General features: G+C 36.8%; 1 protein-coding gene across 1 annotated transcript in view; it reads right to left on the bottom strand.

Moving 5' to 3' along the window:
- ZNF41 (zinc finger protein 41) overlaps positions 1 to 18692 on the bottom strand; it is a 58844-nt gene extending 40152 nt beyond the window's left edge. Inside the window, exon 1 of the mRNA XM_007104179.4 lies at positions 18587 to 18692. The gene's annotated coding sequence lies outside the window, so the exon portion shown is untranslated. The remainder of the gene's footprint in view (positions 1 to 18586) is intronic.
- Between the last annotated feature and the right edge of the window lie 763 nt (positions 18693 to 19455).

The following is a 19455-nucleotide window of genomic DNA, read 5'->3' as shown; positions in this document are numbered from 1 at the left end:
TACCATATGACCCAGCAATCCCACTACTGGGCATATACCCTGAGAAAACCATAATTCAAAAAGAGTCATGTACCACAATGTTCATTGCAGCTCTATTTACAATAGCCAGGACATGGAAGCAACCTAAGTGTCCATCAACAGAGGAATGGATAAAGAAGATGTGGCACATATATACAATGGAATGTTACTCAGCCATAAACAAAAACGAAATTGAGTTATTTGTAGTGAGGTGGATGGACCTAGAGTCTGTCATACAGAGTGAAGTAAGTCAGAAAGAGAAAAACAAATAGTTTATGCTAACACACATATATGGAATCTAAAAAAAAAAAAGGTCATGAAGAACCTAGGGGCAAGACGGGAATAAAGACACAGACCTACTAGAGAATGGACTTGAGGACATGGGGAGGTGGAAGGGTAAGCTGGGAGAAAGTGAGAGAGTGGCATGGACATATATACACTACCAAAACATAAAACCGATAGCTAGTGGGAAGCGGCCACATAGCACAGGGAGATCAGCTCAGTGCTTTGTGACCACCTAGAGGCATGGAATAGGGAGGATGGGATGGAGGGAGATGCAAGAGGGAAGAGATATGGGGATATATGTGTATGTATAACTGATTCACTTTGTTATAAAGCAGAATCTAACACACCATTGTAAAGCAATTATACTCCAATAAAGATGTTAAAAATAATAATAAAATTAAAAAAGAGAAAAGACAATGAACAGATGCCCACATTGAGATAATAATGATGTTGGAATTATCTGACAAGGATTTTAGAGCAGCCATCATCAAAATGCTTCATTGTGCAATTATGAAAAAACACAACACAAATGAGACAATAGAAAATCCCAGCAAAGAAATAGAGGATGTAAAGAAGAACTAAATGGAAATTTTAGAACTAAAAAATATAGTAACTGAAATTTAAAAACTCAGTGGATGGACTCAATGACAGAATGGAGAGGACAAAAGAAACAGTGTACTTGAAGACAGAATAGAAACAAACCAATCTGAACAACTACAGAGAGAAAATTAACTGGAAAGAAAATGAAGACAGCTGAGGGACATGTGAGACTATAATAAAATATTTGACATTCAAATCATTGGTGTCTAAGAGGAGAGGAAAGAGTATGGGGCTGAAAAATATTTGAAGAAGTAATGGCTGAAAATATTGCAAATTTGGCAAAAGACATCAACTTACATATTCTAGAAGCTGAATGAAACATAAACAGGATAAAACAACAGCAACAAACAACAAGAAGAAAAATCCACGCCAAGACACATCATAGTCAAACTTATGAAAACTAAATTGAAAGAAAAAATCCTGAAAGCAGCTGGAGAGAAATGATGCATTATCTATAAAAGAAAAACAATTTGAATGATAGCAAATTTCTCATTGGAAACCAGAAGGAAGCGGTACAACATTTTCCAAATGCTGAACTTTCAGCCCAGGATCCTATCTCCACTGAAAATATCCTTCAGGAATGAAGAAGACATCAAGACATTCTCAGATAAAGGAAAACTAAGAGATTTTTTTTGCCAGCAGACCTACCATAAAAGAATGGCTAAAGGAAGTTCCTTAACCAGAAAGGAAATTCTAAAGGAAGAAAGCTTGGAACATCAGTAAGGAAGAAAGGATATGGAAAGAGCAAATATATAGGTATATACTTTCCTTCTCCTAAGTTTTCTAAATTATGTTTGACAGTTGAAGCAAAAATTATAACACTATCTATTATGGTGCTCAATGCATGTAAAGGAAATATTTAAACATGGGAAGATAAAGGGACATAAGGTAATTAAGGTTCCACACTTCCCTGGAAGTGGTAAAATGATATCAGTAGATTTTGATAAGTTGTGTTTATATTACATGATACATAGAACATCCAGTAAAAAAGCTATATAAAGTGACCCCCCTGAAAACACTATGAATAAATCAAAATGGAATTCTTTAAAATGTTCAAATACTCCAAAGAAGGGCAGGAAAAAGAAAAGAGAAAAACAAAATTAGGATTGGATTTACTGGATAGAGTAGACTTCAGAATAAAGAAAATTACCAGGGACAGATAGGGACATTGCATAATGATAAAAGGGTCAATCTACCAAGAAGATATAGCAATCCTGAATGTATATGCACCAAGCAACTGAACGGCAAAATATGTGAAGAAAATTTTGATAGAACTGAAAGGAGAAATAGACAAATTCACAAGTATAGTTGGAAACTTCAATACCCTTCCTTCAACAATTGATAGAACAACTTGACAGAAAATCAGCAAGGTTATAAAAGAAATCAAGAGCACCATCAACCAACAGGATCTAAGCAACATTTATAGAGCATTCTACCCATCAATAGCAGAATACACATTCTTTTCAAGTGCCCATGGAACATATACCATATAGACCATATCCTAGATCATACAACAAACCTCAACAAATGTAAAAGAGTTGATATCATATGTAGTGTGTTCTCTAACCACAATGGAATCAAACTAGTAATTAATAACAAGAAGACAGGAGAATCTCCAAACACTTGGAAACTTAACAACATACTTCTAAATAATCCAAGAATCAAAGAGGAAGTCTCAAGGGAAATTTAAAAAATATATTGAACTGAACAAAAATGAAAATACAACATATCAAAATTTGTGGGATACCATTATGTTGTGAAAGGCAGTCTTGTGCATGCAGTCTTTCACCTCCCACTTGTCCATATAAGAATGGGCCTTGGGCCTGGAACACTTCCTTACCAAGAGATAAAGAGCCCACCAGCCCGTGTTGGGCTTATCGCCTTGTGTGGGAATATCTTTCCCTATTTCAGACTTAATGTGTGCTACTTTGTTCTGTTGAAGCTTGTACATCAGTGACCCCTAGGCACACCCCTAGCTTTCAATTTTTCAGCCTCCATGGGGGAGGGGTGGGAGTCCTTCCTCTGTGGCATGAGAGAGGTGTGAGGAGTATCTTACTTTAGTTTATATTCCTTTGCTAACTAATGAAGATGAGCATCTTTTCCAATGCTAATTTGCCATTTGGCTGATGGAGGACCCGCTAGCCATGAGGAACTGATGCACACTACTGAAACTGATCTTGCTCTGTCTCTTCTCTTTGTGAGTAAAGTGTTGTTCCATCCAGTGCTTGACTGTGTTGTGCTTTCCTTGGTAACACTGATACCAAGATGCCGTGGGCAGAAGTGTTCAGAGTCCTCCCGTGGGATTGATAACCAGTGTACAAGCTAAAGCAGAGTTGTGAGGAAAATTTATAGCCCTAAATGTATACATTTGAAAGGAGAAAAAGCCTTAAATCAATAATCTAAACTCATTTCAAAACACTAAAAAAGAAGGGCAATGTAAACCCACAGCCAGCAGAAGAAAGGAAATAATAAAAGTAGAAGCAGAAATCAATGAAATTGAAAACAGGGAAACAACAGAGAAAACCAATGAAACAAAGAGCTGGTTCTCCAAAAAAAAGAACAATAAAATAAACATACCTCTAGTAAGAATGATAAAGGAAAAATCAAAGAAGACACAAATGACTAATATCAAAAATGAAATAGGGGATATCATTACAGACCCTGCAGACATCAAAAGAATAATTTAAAAAATATAATGAACAACTTTACACACATAAATTTGACAACTTAGATGAAATGGTCTAATTCCTCAAAAAGTACAAACTACCACAACTCTTCCAATATGAAATAGTTCATTTGAATAGCTTCATAATTGTTAAGGAAATTGAATTTGCAATTAAAAAAAGAACTGAAATAGAAGTCTCTGGGCCCAAATGGTTTCAATGGAGATTTCCACAAACTTTTCAAAAAGAATTAACACCAACTCCACACTATCTTACCCAGAAAATAGAAGAGGGAATTCTTCCTAACTCATTCCATAAAACCTGATAGCAAAACTAGACAAAGAGGGCTTCCCTGGTGGCGCAGTGGTTGAGAGTCTGCCTGTTGATGCAGAGGACACGGGTTCGTGCCCCGGTCCGGGAAGATCCCACGTGCTGTGGAGCAGCTAGGCCCGTGAGCCATGGCCACTGAGCCTGCACGTCCGGAGCCTGTGCTCCACAACGGGAGAGGCCACAACAGTGAGAGGTCCGCGTACCGAATAAAAAAACAAACAAACAACAACAAAAAAAAAACTAGACAAAGAGTACAAAAAATACATTATTGATGTGCTAATATTTTCCTGCTGGGTTTATATGTAGTTTGCACAGCAAATTTTGCACATTTTATCATCACCTGTATTTGAAAATAGGATGTGTCTTGATGAATTATCTCCTTATCTAACGCTACCCTCAAAAAAGTCCAACAAAAGAAAACTGGAGACCTTCATGAACATAGATGCAAAAATTCTAAACAAAATATCAGCAAATATAATTCAACAATACATAAAAAGAATTATACACCATGACCAAGTGGAGTTTATTCCAAGAACACAAGACTAGTTCAATATTTGAAAATCAATGTAATCCACCATATTATCAGCTTAAACAAGAAAAATCATATGATCATATCAATTGATGCAGAAAAAGGTTTTGACAAAATCCAACACCCATTCATGATAAAAACTCTCAGAAAACATGAAATAGAGGGAAACTTTGTCAACTAGATTTTTTTAAATCTACAAAAAAAACCCCACAAAACACAAAAACTACAAGAAACATCATACTCAATAGTCAGAGACTGAATGCTTGCCCCCTAAGATCAGGAACAAGGCATGACATCAACTATCACCACTCTTATTCAACACAGTAATAAAAGTTCTATCCAGTGCAATGAGGCAAGAAAACCAACTAAAAGCCATACAAATAGAAAAAGAAGAAATAAAACGGTCCCTATTTGCAGATGATAAGATGGTCTACACAGAAAATCCCAAGGAACCTACACAAAAACTTCTAGAAGTAATAAGTGGCTTCAGCAAGGTTACAGTTACAAGAACAACACACAAAAATCAGTTCATTTTCTTGTAATGGCTTGCAGAATCATAAGGTGTCCCCAGAGTCGGTTTGTCAATGTGTTCTGAAGGAAACCTGGGACACAGCCAAATGCAAGCAAGGTAATCCTCAGACAGAAATATTCCTAAAGAAGAGTGCAAAATAATCGCACTGGAACGAAACTACATGAAATCATGGTGAAGTACTAGGAGGATGGTATTCCGTGTGGAGTATGTTATAATTAAATAATTTTAATTAATTTATTTATTATATGCCTTCTTTCAAAATCGATTTAAGAAGACTGCTTGTAATCTAAAATAGGGGAAATGGACAGAGTCTATGTTTTTGTTAAAGTTGATGCAGAACTTTCAATGTAAACAGCCATTGTATCTGGTGGATATGACTTTTCTAACACTATAAAGACATACTCTGTCCTGGAAACAAACAAAAAATCAGGTGTATTTTTACACACTACAAATGAACTTAATGAAACAAGTTAAAAATACAATACTTTAGGGATTTCCCTGGCAGTCCAGCAGTTAAGACTCCGCATTTCCACTGCAGGGGGCATGGGTTCAATCCCTGGTCTGGGAGCTAAGATCCCGCAGCCAAAAAAAACAAACCAAAAACAAAACTAAACCAAAACCAAAACCAAAACATAAAACAATACTTTATATCACTCAGAAAATGAAATATTTAGGTGTAAATGTAACAAAACATGTAGAGGGCTCATATGCTGAAAACTACAAAACGTTGATGAAAGAAGTCAACAAAGATCTAAATAAATGGAGGGAGATACTGTGTTTATGGCTTGGTAGCCTCAACTTAGTAAAAATACCAATTCTCCACACGTTGATATACAGACTTAATATAATTTCTATCAAAATCTCAGCAAGAATTTTTTGTAGATATAGGCAAAATTATTCTAAAATCTATGCGGAAAGACAATGGATCTAGAATAGCTAAAACAATTCTGACAAAGAATAAAGTGGGAAAAATAAATCTACCTGATTTCAATACTTTTTATTGAACTATAGGAATCAAGACAATGTGGTATAGATGAAGGGATAGGCACATAGATTAACGGAACAGAATAGAGGACCCAGAAACAAGCATAGTCAACTAATTTTTTTACAAAGGTACAAAAACAATTCAATGTATTTTCAACAAATGGTGCTAGAGTAATAGGACACTCATAAGCAAAAAACAAATAAAAATGAAACAAAAACCAAAAATGAATCTTATTCTAAATATCACACTTTATAAAAAATTAACCCAAAATGGATCATAGATTTATATGTAAAACGTAAAACTATAAAACTGTTGGAAGACAACAGAAGAGAAAATCATCAGGACTTAGGGCTTAATGAAGAGTTCTTAGATATGACACCAAAAACATAATCTTTTAAAAGAAAAAATAGATAAATTTGACTTCATCAAAATTAAAAATTGTGGCTCTACAAAAGACACTCTTAAGAGGATGAAATGACAAGCGGCAGACTGAGAGAAAATATTCACAAACCCCTTATTTGACAAAAGACTCATATTTATAACATAATAAGAATTCTCAAAATTCAACATTGAAGAAACAAACAACCCAATTAGAAAATGGGCAAAAGGCATGAAGAGACATTTCACCAAAAAGAATATATGGAGGGCAAATAAGCACATGAGAATATGTTCAACATCCACAGACAAGCATATTCTAACATCTATATGGAAAGGCACAGCCCCTAGAATAGCTAAACCAGTCTTGAAGAAGAATAAAGTGGGAGAATCACTCTAATAGATATTAAAGCTTACTGCATGGGTACAGTAATCAAGACTGTGGTTTTGGCAGAGGGACAGACACAGATCAATGGAACGGAATAGAGGATCCAGAAATAGCCCCACGTAAGTATGGCCAACTGATATTTTTACAAAGATGCAAAACAAGTCAATGGTGCTAGAACAACTGTACATTCAGGGCAAAAGGAACCTCAACCTAAACCTCACTCCTTACACAAAAATTAACTCAAAATGGATGACAGACTTAAATGTAAAATGTAAAACTATAAAATTTTTAGAAAAAACATAGGAGAAAATCTTAAGGATTTAGGGCTAGACAGAGTGTGGTATGATAAGAAATATATATTTGGTTTTTGTTCCTGGCACAGATCTCTTAAAAGCCCTGAGATTTCTTAAGTGATAGGAGTGATAAGAGCACCTTTTGTTAGTTTGTTATTCCTTACAAGCCCCTTCCAACATGCCTGAGTTTATGCTGATGAAGGGACTCTTGGTGGGTTCTTAGATAACTTTAGGGTGGGGGCTGGTTGCCAAAGGAACCAATCATTTGGTTATAGGGTTTGATTAGAGGGTTGAAACTTTCAGTCCCACTCCCCCACCACCACCTCCCTCCTAGGCAGGGGGAGAGGAGCTGGAGATTGAGTTCAATCACCAATGGCCAATGATTTAATCAATGGCTTCTACATGATGGAGCCTCCATATAACCCCCTCCAGAAAAATCCCTAAATAATGAGGTTTGGAGAGCTTCCAGGTTGAACACAGATGTGTTGGGAGGAAGGCATGTCCAGAGAGGGCATGGAAGCTCTGTGCCTCTCCCCCCATACCTTGCCCTGTGTATCTCTTCCATCTGGCTGTTCCTGAGTTGTATCCTTTATAATAAACTGGTAAACATAGTGTTTTCCTGATCTCTGTGAGCTAGTCTAGCAAATTATTGAACCTGAAGAAGAGGTCCTGGGAACCCCCAATTTATAGCCGGTAAATCAGAAGTATGGGTGGCCTGGGACTTGCAGTGACTGGCATCTGAAGTGGGGGCAGTCTTGTGGGATTGAGCCCTTTAACTTATGGGATCTGATGCTAACTCCAGGTAGGTAGTGTCAAAATTGAATTGAATTGTTGGACATTCAGTTGCTGTCAGAGAATCAGAGAATGACAAAGTTTTTAGACTGGACACCAAAAGCATAATCCATAAAAGGAAACACTGATAAACCGGGTCTTGCCAAAAATTTAAAAACTTTTGCTCTGAAAAAGACCAAAGGATGGAAAGGATGAAGAGGATGAAAAGCCAAGCTACTGACTGGGAAAAATACTTGAAGACAACATAACTGACAAAAGACTGGTATCTAGAATATGTAAAGAACTCTCAAAACTCAACAGTAAAATCATCCAAACAATTCAATTAGAAAATAGGCAAAACGCATGAGCAAATATTTCACCAAAGAGGATATACAGATGGCAAATATGCATATGAAAAGGGGTTCCATATTATTTACCAGGGAAATGAAAATGAAAACTACAATGAGATATCACTATACATATGTCAGAATGGCTAAAATAAAAAATAGTGACAACACAAAATGCTGATGAGGTTGAAGAAAAACTTTATCTCTCCTACACTGCTGGTGGGAAACGGTTTGGTAGTTTCTTATAAAACTAAGCATGCAATTACCATACAGCCCGGCAATAGTACTCTTGAGCATTTATCCCAGAGACATGAAAGCTTATGTTTACACAAAAAATCTGTACATGAATGTTCATAGCAGCTTTACTGGTAATAGCTCAAAACTGGAATCAGTCCAGATGTCCTTCAACAAGCGACTGGTTAAACAAACTGTGGTACATCCACCCCAAGGAGTGCTATTCAACAAGAAAAAGGAATGAACTGTTGATACTCACGCTACTTGGATGGTTTTTAAGAACATGATGCTAAGTGAAAAAAGCCAACCTCAAAAGTTTATGTACTGTATGATTTGATTAATATAGCAATTTTGAAATGAAAAATTTTAGACATGGAGCACAGGTTAGTGGTTTCCAAGGGTAGTGGAGACAGGAGGGAAATAGGTGTGGTTATAAAAGGGCAACACTAGGGATCCTTGTGATGTTGGATCTGTTCAGTATTTTGACTATGGTGATGGACACACAAACCTACACAGGTGATAAAATTGTATAAAACTTGGTACATGCATATACACATACATGTATGAGTAAAACTGGGGAAATCTGGATAAGATGGTTGAATTGTATCAAGGTCAAAATTCTGGTTGGCATATTATACTTTAATTTTGTAAAATGTCACCATTGGAGGAAACTGGGCAAAGTGCACAGGGATCACTGTATTATTTCTTACAACTGCATGTGAATCTATATCTCAAAATATATTTTAAGTAAAAAAAAATTAAAGGATGTTCAATGTCAATGTTTAAAAAGATGTTCAAAGCTTTTGTACAGTAAAGGAAACCATCGACAAAATGAAAAGACAACCTACTGAATGGGAGAAAATATTTGCAAATGAGGTGACTGATAAAGTATTAATATCCAACATATATAAACAGCTCATACAACTCAACATCAAAAAAACAAAAAAACCAATTAAAAAATGAGCAGAAGAACTGAATAGACATTTTTCCAAAGAAGAAATGCAGAGGTCCAACAGGCACATGAAAAGATGCTCAACATCACTAATCATCAAGGAAATGCAAATCAAAACCACAATGAGATATCACCTCACACCTGTCAGAAGAGCTATTATCAAAAAGTCTACAAAAAACAAATGTTGGCAAGTTTGTGGAGAAAAAGGAACCCTTGTACACTGTTGGTGGGAATGTAAACTGGTGTAGCCACTGTGGAAAATGGTACGGAGGTTTCTCAGAAAACTAAAAATAGAACTACCAGATGACCCAGCAATTCCACTCCTGGATATATATCTGAAAAAAACAAAAACACTAATTCGAAAAGATACATAAACCCCAATGTTCATAGCAGCACTATTCACAATAGCTAAAACATGGAAACCACCTGTGTCCATCAACAGATGAATAGATAAAGATATATATATATATATACACAATGGAATACAACTCAGCCATAAAAAATAATGAAATTTTGTCATTGCAGCAACATGGATGAACTTGGAGGGCATTATGCTAAGTGAAATAAGTCAGACAGAGAAAGATAAATACTGTATGATATTGCTTATATGTGGAATCTAAAAAATACAATGAACTAGTGAATAAAACAAAAAAGCAGTGGACTCACAGATATAGAGAACAAACTAGTGGTTACCAGTGTGGGGAAGAGGGGCAATATAGTGGTCTGAGAGTGGGAGGTACAAACTATTGGGTGTAAGATAGGCTCAAAGGTGTATTGTACAACACGGGGAATATAGCCTATATTTTGTAATAACTGTAAGTGGAAAGTAAACTTTTAAAAGTGTGTAAAAATAAAAAAAATTTTTTTAAAGATGTTCAATGTCATTAGCCATTAAGGAAATGCAAATTAAGACAATGATGATATAATCACTGCACACCTATTAAAACAGCTAAAAATGTTTTAAATAGCAACAATACCAAATTCTGGAGAAAATGCAGAAAAACGATCTCTCATATGTTGTCAGTGGGAATGTAAAGTGGTACAGACACTCTGGAAAACAGTTTGGCAGTTTCTTTAAAAAAGTGACCCAGCAATTGCACTTCTGGGCATTCATTCTAGAGAAATGAAATCTTACATGTACACAAAAATCTGTACAATTGTTCATAGCAATTTTATTTGTAATAGCCCCAAACTGGGGACAACCAAAATGTCCCTCAGTAGATGAATAGTTAAACAAACTGTAGTACATCTATAATATGGAATACTACTCAGCAATAAAAAGAAATGAACTATCATTACAACGATAGTTGTAAGGATGGTTTTCAAGGACATTATGCTGAGTGAAAAAAAAGACAATCTCAAAGGCCACATACTGTATTGTTCCATTTATGTAACATTCTCAAAATAACAAAATTATAGAGATGGAAAACAGATTATTGGTGGCCAAAGGTTAGGGATGATGGTGGGGGTGAAAAGTACAAAAAGGGTAATAGCTCTGTATCTTGATTGTGGTGGTCATTACACGAATCTACACACATGGCAAAATGACAAGGAATCAGGCACACACATTGTACCAATGTTAAATTTTTATACTGTATTATGATTTTATAAGATGTAACTATTGGGGGGAACTGGGTAAAGGGTACATGGGATTTCTCTGTCTTATGTTTGCAACTTCGTATGAATCTATAATTATTTCATAATAAAAAGTTTTTAAAAACCACAATTATGCTGGGAAATTTTATTGTAATATAATGGGTCAAGTAGACCAAAAAAAGAAGTAAAGAGGATTTGAAAAATATAATCAGTGCTAGATTTAATTCTGTCCAATTAATATACTCTTCTTTTAGACTCACGGCACAGTTAAAAAAACTTTTTAAATTGTGTAACTTGGACTCAAAGAAAAAAATGTTGATATTTCTTAAAAATTAGAGTTTTGGCAGGCTATATTGACAACAATCCTACAAAAATCAGAAATATAGAATCAAAATTGCTAAGAGACTATGTCTTAAACATCCTCACCACAGAAAAGAAATGATAATTATGTGACAGGATGGAGGTGTTAGCTAAAGCTACTGTGGTAATCATGTTGTAATTTATAAATTTATAAACATATTAAATCAAAACACTGTATACCTTAAACTTACACAATGTTATATGACAATTATATTTCAATAAAAAATACAGAATTAAAAGATAACCAAATGACCAAAACTAGTTTGCAGTTAAGAAATAGTCTCTACAGATACAAACTACTACACATAAAATAGATAATAAGAATTTACTGCATAGCACAGGGAACTATATACAATATCTTGTAATAACCTATAATGGAAAATAATCTGAAAAAATATATATATAACTGAATAACTTTGCTGTACACCTGAAACTAACACAACATTGTAAATCAACTATACTTCAATTAAAAAAAAAGAAAGAAAGAAATATTCTCTAAGTAGAGTGATGGTTACTAGGGGCTAGGGGGTGGGGGAAATGGGGAGATGTTGGTCAAAGGGTACAAACTTCCAGTTATAAGATAAACAAGTTCTGAAAATCTAAGGTACAACATGGTGATTATTGCTAATGATATAGTATCATATACTCGAATATTGTCTAGAGAGTAGATCTTAAATGTTCATATCACACACACACACAAAGTGGTAATTATGTGACATGAAGGAAGTGTTAGCTAACACTATGGTGATAATCAATTTGCAATATACAAATGTATCAAATCAACACACTGTACACCTTAAACTTATACAATGTTATATGTCAAGTATGTCTCAATAAAGCTGGGGGAAAAAGAAATATTCTCTAAACATGGCAGGATTGGGACTTCCCTGGCGGTCCAGTGGTTAAGACTCTGAGTTTCCACTGCAGGGGGCGCAGGTTCGATCCCTGGTCAGTGAACTAAGATCTCACATGCCACATGGTGCAGCCAATAAATAATTAAACAAACAGACAAACATGGCAGAATTGAAGATAAATTCAATAATAAAATTATAAACTTCATACCTAATTTTGAGACATGGCTAAAGTTATATTTAAGGGATATTTTAGCCTAAAATGTTTTTAATATTTAAAAAGAAAAGCCAAAGATAAATGAATTAAGTGCTAAACTTAAGAAATTAGAAAAAGAAAATAAAATATTCATGAGAAACCTGATAAAGGTAAAAGAGAAGGAAATATACGTGTACACACACACACACTCACATATCACACATATAGTCACACAGTTTTAGGAACGAAAAAGGAACTACTACCACAGATGTAGAAGTGACCAGAATAATTTAAGCATTATGTGCCACTCTATGAAAATATAAAATCCCTAGCAAACATAAACCACCAAAATTAAACCCCCCAAAAGAAGAAATCTGTAAAGACCAGTAATTAGAGAAAATAAAATAATTAAAATTTACCATTTTAAAAGGCACCAGTTCTAAGTGTGTTTATAACTGAACTTTAAAAAGAAGATAATTTCTATGCCATTTTAACATATAAAAAGATAGAAATCTCCTGAATTCCTCTTAAAAACTGCCATAACCTTAATACCAACACATGTTAAATATAGTACAAAAAAAAAGAAAAAAGAAAACTATAAGCAGTTTTCTTATAGTGGCAAAAATTTTAAATAAAATATTACTAATTCAAATCCAAGTGTATCTTATAAGAAAAATTCCCCTTGACCAAACAGAATTCTTCCAGGAAGGCAAAGATGCGGCCACATTACACATCAATGTAATTCATTACAACAACCAATTAAAGAGAATAATACCAAAAGGCTGTTAATATCAAAAAGCATCTGACACAATTCAGGAGTTATTCCTAATAAAAATACAAATTAAAATAAGAACATTAAAGAACTGTGTAAATACTACAACAACTACCCCCAAAATCACCAGAAAACATTATGCTAAAAAAAATGCCCAGATAAAAAGACTTAATATCATTAAAATGGCAATATTCCCCTAAATGTTGTACAGGTTTAACACAATCCCTATCAAAATCCCCGGGGCATTTTTGCAGAGGGTAATGAGCTCATCCTGAAATTCAGATAGAAATGCAAGGAACCTGAATAGCCAAAACACTGAATAAGAACATAGTTGGAGGACACACATTTCTCTATTTAAAAACTTGCTACAAAGCTACATAAATCAACACAGCATGGTACTGGCATAAAGGAGGCATATAGATGAGTGAAATAGAATTGAGAATTCATAAATAAGCCTTTACACTCATGTTCAGTTGATTTTAGATAAGTGTTTCAATACAATTCAATGGGGAAAGGAACATCTATGACATCAAAAGCACAAGCAACTGGGACAAAGTGAAAGAGTGGTATGGACATATATACACTACCAAATGTAAAACCGATAGCTAGTGGGAAGCAGCCAAATAGCATAGGGAGACCAGCTTGGTGCTTTGTGTCCACCTAGAGGGGTGGGATAGGGAGGGTGGGAGGAGACGCAAGAGGGAGGGGATATGGGGATATATGTATATGTATAGCTGATTCACTTTGTTATACAGCAGAAACTAACACAATAATGTAAAGCAATTATACTGCAATAAAGATGTTTTTAAAAAAGCACAAGCAACAGTAACAAAAATAGATAAATTAGACTTCATAAAAATTAAAAACTTTTGTGCTACAAGGTCACCACCAAGAAAGTGAAAAGACACCCATAAAATGGGAGAAAATATATGCAAATCACATATCTGACCAGGGACTTGTATCCAGAATATATAAAGGATGCTTACAACTCAATGATACAAAGACAAATAATCCAATTAAAAAATAGGCAAAGAATTTGAACCAATATTTCTCCAGAGAAGACATACAAATGGTCAATTAAACACATTGTCTTAGTGTGTTCAGGCTACTGTAATGAACTACGATAAACTGGGTGGCTTAAACAGCAAACATTTATTTCTTACAGTTCTGGAGGCTGGGAAATCCAAGCTCAAATGTCAGCAGACTGGGTGTCTGGTGAGAACCTGCCTCCCGATTCATAGATGGCTATCTTCTTGCTGTGTCCTCACATGGCAAAAGGTGGAAGGGGGCTCTCTGAGGTTTCCTTTATAAGGGTACTAATCCCATTCATGAGGGCTCCACCCTCATGACCTAATCACCTCCAAAAGGCCTCACCTCCTTATACCATCACACCGTGGGTTAGGATTTCAACATAGAATGGGAGGGGCACATAAACATTTAGTCCATTGCAAACATGAAAAGTTGCTCAACATTCATTAGGGAAATAGAAATCAAAACCACAATGAGATACCACTTCACACCCACTAAGATGGCTAGAATAAAAAAAAAAGACTTGTTAAGTGTTGATGAGGATATGACATATTGGAACCTTCATATATTGCTGTGGGATGTAAAATGCCAAAAACAGTTTGGCAGTTCTTCAAAGGTACCATATGATCTAGCAATTCCACTTCCGAGAGAAATGAAAACATACATCCACACAAAAACTTGTACACAAATGTTCACATCAACATTATTCATAGTAACCAAAAAGTGAAAACAAACCAAATGTCCATCAGCTGATGAATGGATAAACAAACTGTGGTATATCCATACAAAGGAATATTATTCAGTAATAAAGAATGAAGTACTGATACAAGCTATAGCACAGATGAATCTTAAAAACATGCTAAGTGAAAGAAGATAGTCACCAAAGATCATATATTGTTTGATTCCATGTGTATGAAAGGTCTAGAATAGGCAAATTTATAGAAACAGAAAGTAAATTAGTGGCTGTCTGCAGCTGGAGGTATGGGGTGGGAATGAGGAATGAGTACGATGTTTCCTTTTGGGGTGATGAAATGTTCTAAAATTGGATTATGATGGTGGCTTGCACAACTCCTTGAATATACTAACAACCATTGAATTGTAAGCTTTAAATGGTGAAGTTTATGGTAGGTGAATTATATCAATAAAGCTGTTAGGAAAAAAAAGGTCATGTAGCTAGTAAGTGGCCATGCAGGATTTCAAACCCAGTATCTGGAAAGGTGAAGGTATTCAACAAATGTTTGTTGAATGAATGAATGAATAACCTTCACTTTCAAATTAGCAACAAGATAGGGATACCCTCTATCAAGTATCACTCAACATTGTTCTGAAAGCTCTAGCTAATGCAATAGGAGAAGATGAAGTAATCAGAATAAATATTTGAAAGGAAGAGAGAGTATCATTGTTAATTGGATGTGACATGATATTATATCTAGGAAAACTAAGAGACCATAAAATGCAACTAGAATTCACATGAGAATGTGATAATTGGATTGGATAAGAAATAAAATGCAAAAAAGAAATAAAAATTTTAAAATTTATGTATTATTTCCATGGAAATAGAGAAATGTGCTATTCACTGTGATGATATCAAATTTAAAATATTTAAGAATGAACTTTTCAAAAAAGGTTCTGAATCTATAAGAAGAAAATTGTAAAATATAGTTTTAATCGTTGCTTTTTAAGTGAAATAAAATGTTTTCAACATTTATGTGGAAGAATAAATGCTAAAAAAGATTAAAGAAAACAACCAAAAAAAAAGGAACAGGGAGGGGATTAGCACTATTCAATATTAAAAGTATTTCTAAAGTCAAAACAATTTTTTGAAAGGGAGTAGATACATATATCAGAAGAAAAAATAGAGTTCAGAAATAGAACGATATACATTTGGGAATTTATGTGACAAAAGTGGCATTTAACTGAGTTAGAAAAGGGTATTTAGTTAATGATTCGTGCTGGCAAATTTTCTATCCAAATGAAAAACAGAAACTTTGATCTCATCTCACACCACACACCAGAATTTTCCAGTTGGATTACAATTTAACTTTAAAACAATAAAAATTTAAATTTAAGGCATGTATTTATTTAAGCACAAAGCAGGGAGAACCCACTAGGCAAGACACGATATTCAGAACTTGTTAAGGAAAAATTACCTAATCAGATAATTATTTTTTTCTAATTATATGTGAATACACCTTTCAAAAATCAAGATACAAAGAGAGATAAAGGGAAAAAATTACAATAAATGACAGAAGGTTAATATCCACAAATTAGTAAGATAAACTACATAAAGAAAAAAAAGAGCAAAGGATATGAAAATTTTTAAAAATTTCAAAGGCCAATAAATATGAGAAGATATTCAGCCACCAGTTGTCAGGAAAATGCACATCAAGGTAAGCTACATACTGTTGTGTTTGGCCCTCAGAATGGCAGAAATTAAAAAGTGCAGCAACATTCAGTGTGGGAGATGATTTTGGAAAGAGCCCTTTTATATGTTGCTGGTGGGAGTTGCAATTTTACAAAAGTTTTGGACTTAAATTTCAGTACATACCATCCACTTCAAGGAACATCCATTCCTGCACCTAATAATGACTCAGATGACAGTCTCTGGCTATAATTTAGAAATCAATTTTAAAAATTACAACTTTTTGGGAAATCAAAATCTCATATCTAAATAACTAAGGGATCAGAGAGAAAACCACAACAAAAATTAGAAAACATTATTAATAAACTATGGTGGAAATGTTACATATCAACACTTGTGACATGGAGCTCAAGTGTTCTTAGAGAAAAATTCATGAACTTAATGCTTATACTGTAAAAGAAAATGATAGAATATTAATGAGATAAGCATTCAATTTAGGAATTTAAAAATAAGAATAAAAGAAAAAACCCAAAGAAAATAAATAATGAAATCAAGGGCAGAAACTAATGACACAGAAAACAAAGATACAGGAGGACCAAAAAGATCAAAGGTAGGTTTTTGAAACAATCCCATCTCAATCCTAAGACCACCCACAGAGCTCCATCACTCACACCACAGAAACCTTGACCATCCACCCAATAAACCCCATCATATACCTCATAGACTCTGCAGCACTCATCCCACGGCCCTCATCACTCACCTCAAAAATTCTCCATCACTCACTCACTCATTCACTCTCCATTACTCACTCCACAGGCTCTCCATCATTCACTGCACAGACCACCCATTACTCTCCTCAAAGACCCTCATCACTTACCCCACTGAACTCCCATCATTCATCTCACAGAACCCTCCATCACTTACCCCACTAACCCCCTATGACACTCCACAGAACCCCCATCCTTCGCCCCACAGGAACTCCAGCACTAACCCCAAAGAGCACACATCACACCTCCGAGGCTGTATCACTCACACCACAGTCCCCATTCCTTACTGCACTTAACACCTGATCACTCAGCCCACAAACCTCCATCGCTTATCCCACAGACCCAGTCACTTACTCCACATACCCCATCAGTGGCCTCCGAGGATCCTTATCACTCACCCCACAGACTCCTCATCGCTCTGCTCACCCTATAGACCCTGCATCACTATGACCTCACAGACCCCCCAATACTCACCCCACAGACTACCTATTACTTTCCCTACTGCCCCCACCATTCACCCACAAACCCCTATCACTCTACGCACCTCCTCATAAGTGACTCCAGAAAAGCCCCATCACTCACCCCACAGAGTACCACCACTGAGCCCGAAAGCCATGTCGTAACACCCCCATAATTATGTCAACGTTCTACTGGCCCTAAATCGCAGCCTCTGTTAAACTCAGTCCCGGAGCCAGAAGTATTGAAACTGCCTCTGCGGGACTCCCACGTTTCTGGACTTCGCACTGCACATGCTCAGTGTCGGCGCGGAAGCGGCCGTTAGCCCCCAATTACACTGGGTGCACTCACTAGGTGTCAGTGCGTGTGCGTGTCTGTGTGTGTCGGAGGAGAGGCGGGCTTTCCGATTTTCTTTAGTGACTTTGTCAGGCCACTAACATGGCTGTCCCCTTGGGAGTGTCTCTCCGGGAGTCGCCATCTTGGGAGGGTGGGCATCTCTGCTGCGCCGGAGCCGGCGGTCCCCCGCCAGACCTTCCCCGGTGGGGCTTCCCGGGAGCCGAACGGGCCCGGCAGATCCGGCTGCGGATCCTGGACTCCTCCCTCCTACGCCGCATGCTCCACCATTACCCCGAGGCGCGGGCCTGGCGCCTTCCTTTCTCTGCGCTCGGGGCCCCGCCCTCAAGCCGTATCCCCGGGGAGTCGCGGCATCTTCGCGCGTTGCAACCCCCCTTGCGCCTCTCCCCCATCCTAGCTAGAAAGACACCTCCAAGGCACCGGCCCAGACACTGGCCGGCCCCCGCCCCAGCCCCCGCTCCACTTCTCGGGGTGCGGAATGGCCCCCGATCGGCGCAGGCGGCTCGCGGCGGCAGGGTCCGGGGCGCCGCTACGTGCCCACCTGATGGCGCCTCTGTCCACCCGTCGGCTGGGGGCATCGCCCGGCTCTGGCTGTCACCGACCCTGGGTAGTTGCCACGGGGGTAATAGTACGTGTCAGATTTAGGCCAGGAAGCGGAAGTCGCCCGCAGCGAGAGTTTAACCACTCTGGGCGCAGGGAGCTGAGGTGATTGAGCGCCAGAAACCAAGCATCTGTGCAGGGAGCCATTGAGCTGGGCGGGGTGGGGGGGCTTGTGACATCAGTGGTGGGGTATGTCATCCAATTTTTTAAAAACTCGAGTAATCAGCCTTCCCAGTTTCCTTATAGAAGCATGAAGTTTAAACTTCTTTTCTAAAGATCCAAGTTTTGATTTGTTGCATTTTCATTAGTGTTCAGTTTCAAGTGCTAATTTGTAATTTTCCCCCCTTTGACCCAAGAATTATTTAGAAGTCCAGTGTTGAACATGCAAAAATTCTCTGAGACTCAAATGTCAAGGGCATGGTGACTTTATTCAGGCTGCTGAGACAAGAACAGCCCTGCGCAGTGTCTCCTGGAGCATGGAGAGTTTTATATGGGATAGGAATTTTATAGAAGGAAACAAAAGCAGCCAAGTGCCAGCTGCAAGTTTGGTGGGCTTTGGTCCTCGGGTGGAATGCTGCTGAAGGGAGCTGTTTTTGATTTGGCCCATCTCATTCTTTTGTATTCTGTTCTCATACTTAACGATTAAAGAAGGAACTTAGAGGGAGTGCAGAAAATTTTACAGTTCCTAACACCATTTTTCATTTCCTCAAACACAAAGTTAATCTCGATGTTAGTGATTTCTAACTTAATTGCACTGTGATCTGAGAATGTTGTCTGAATGATGTTGAGTCGAAATTTGCCTTAAGTTTC

The sequence above is a fragment of the Physeter macrocephalus genome, chromosome 21 (assembly GCF_002837175.3).
Source record: "Physeter macrocephalus isolate SW-GA chromosome 21, ASM283717v5, whole genome shotgun sequence".
Taxonomy (NCBI): Eukaryota; Metazoa; Chordata; class Mammalia; order Artiodactyla; family Physeteridae; genus Physeter; species Physeter macrocephalus.
The sequence above is the reverse complement of the archived record's forward strand: the minus strand, read 5'-3'. Positions and strand labels throughout refer to the sequence as shown.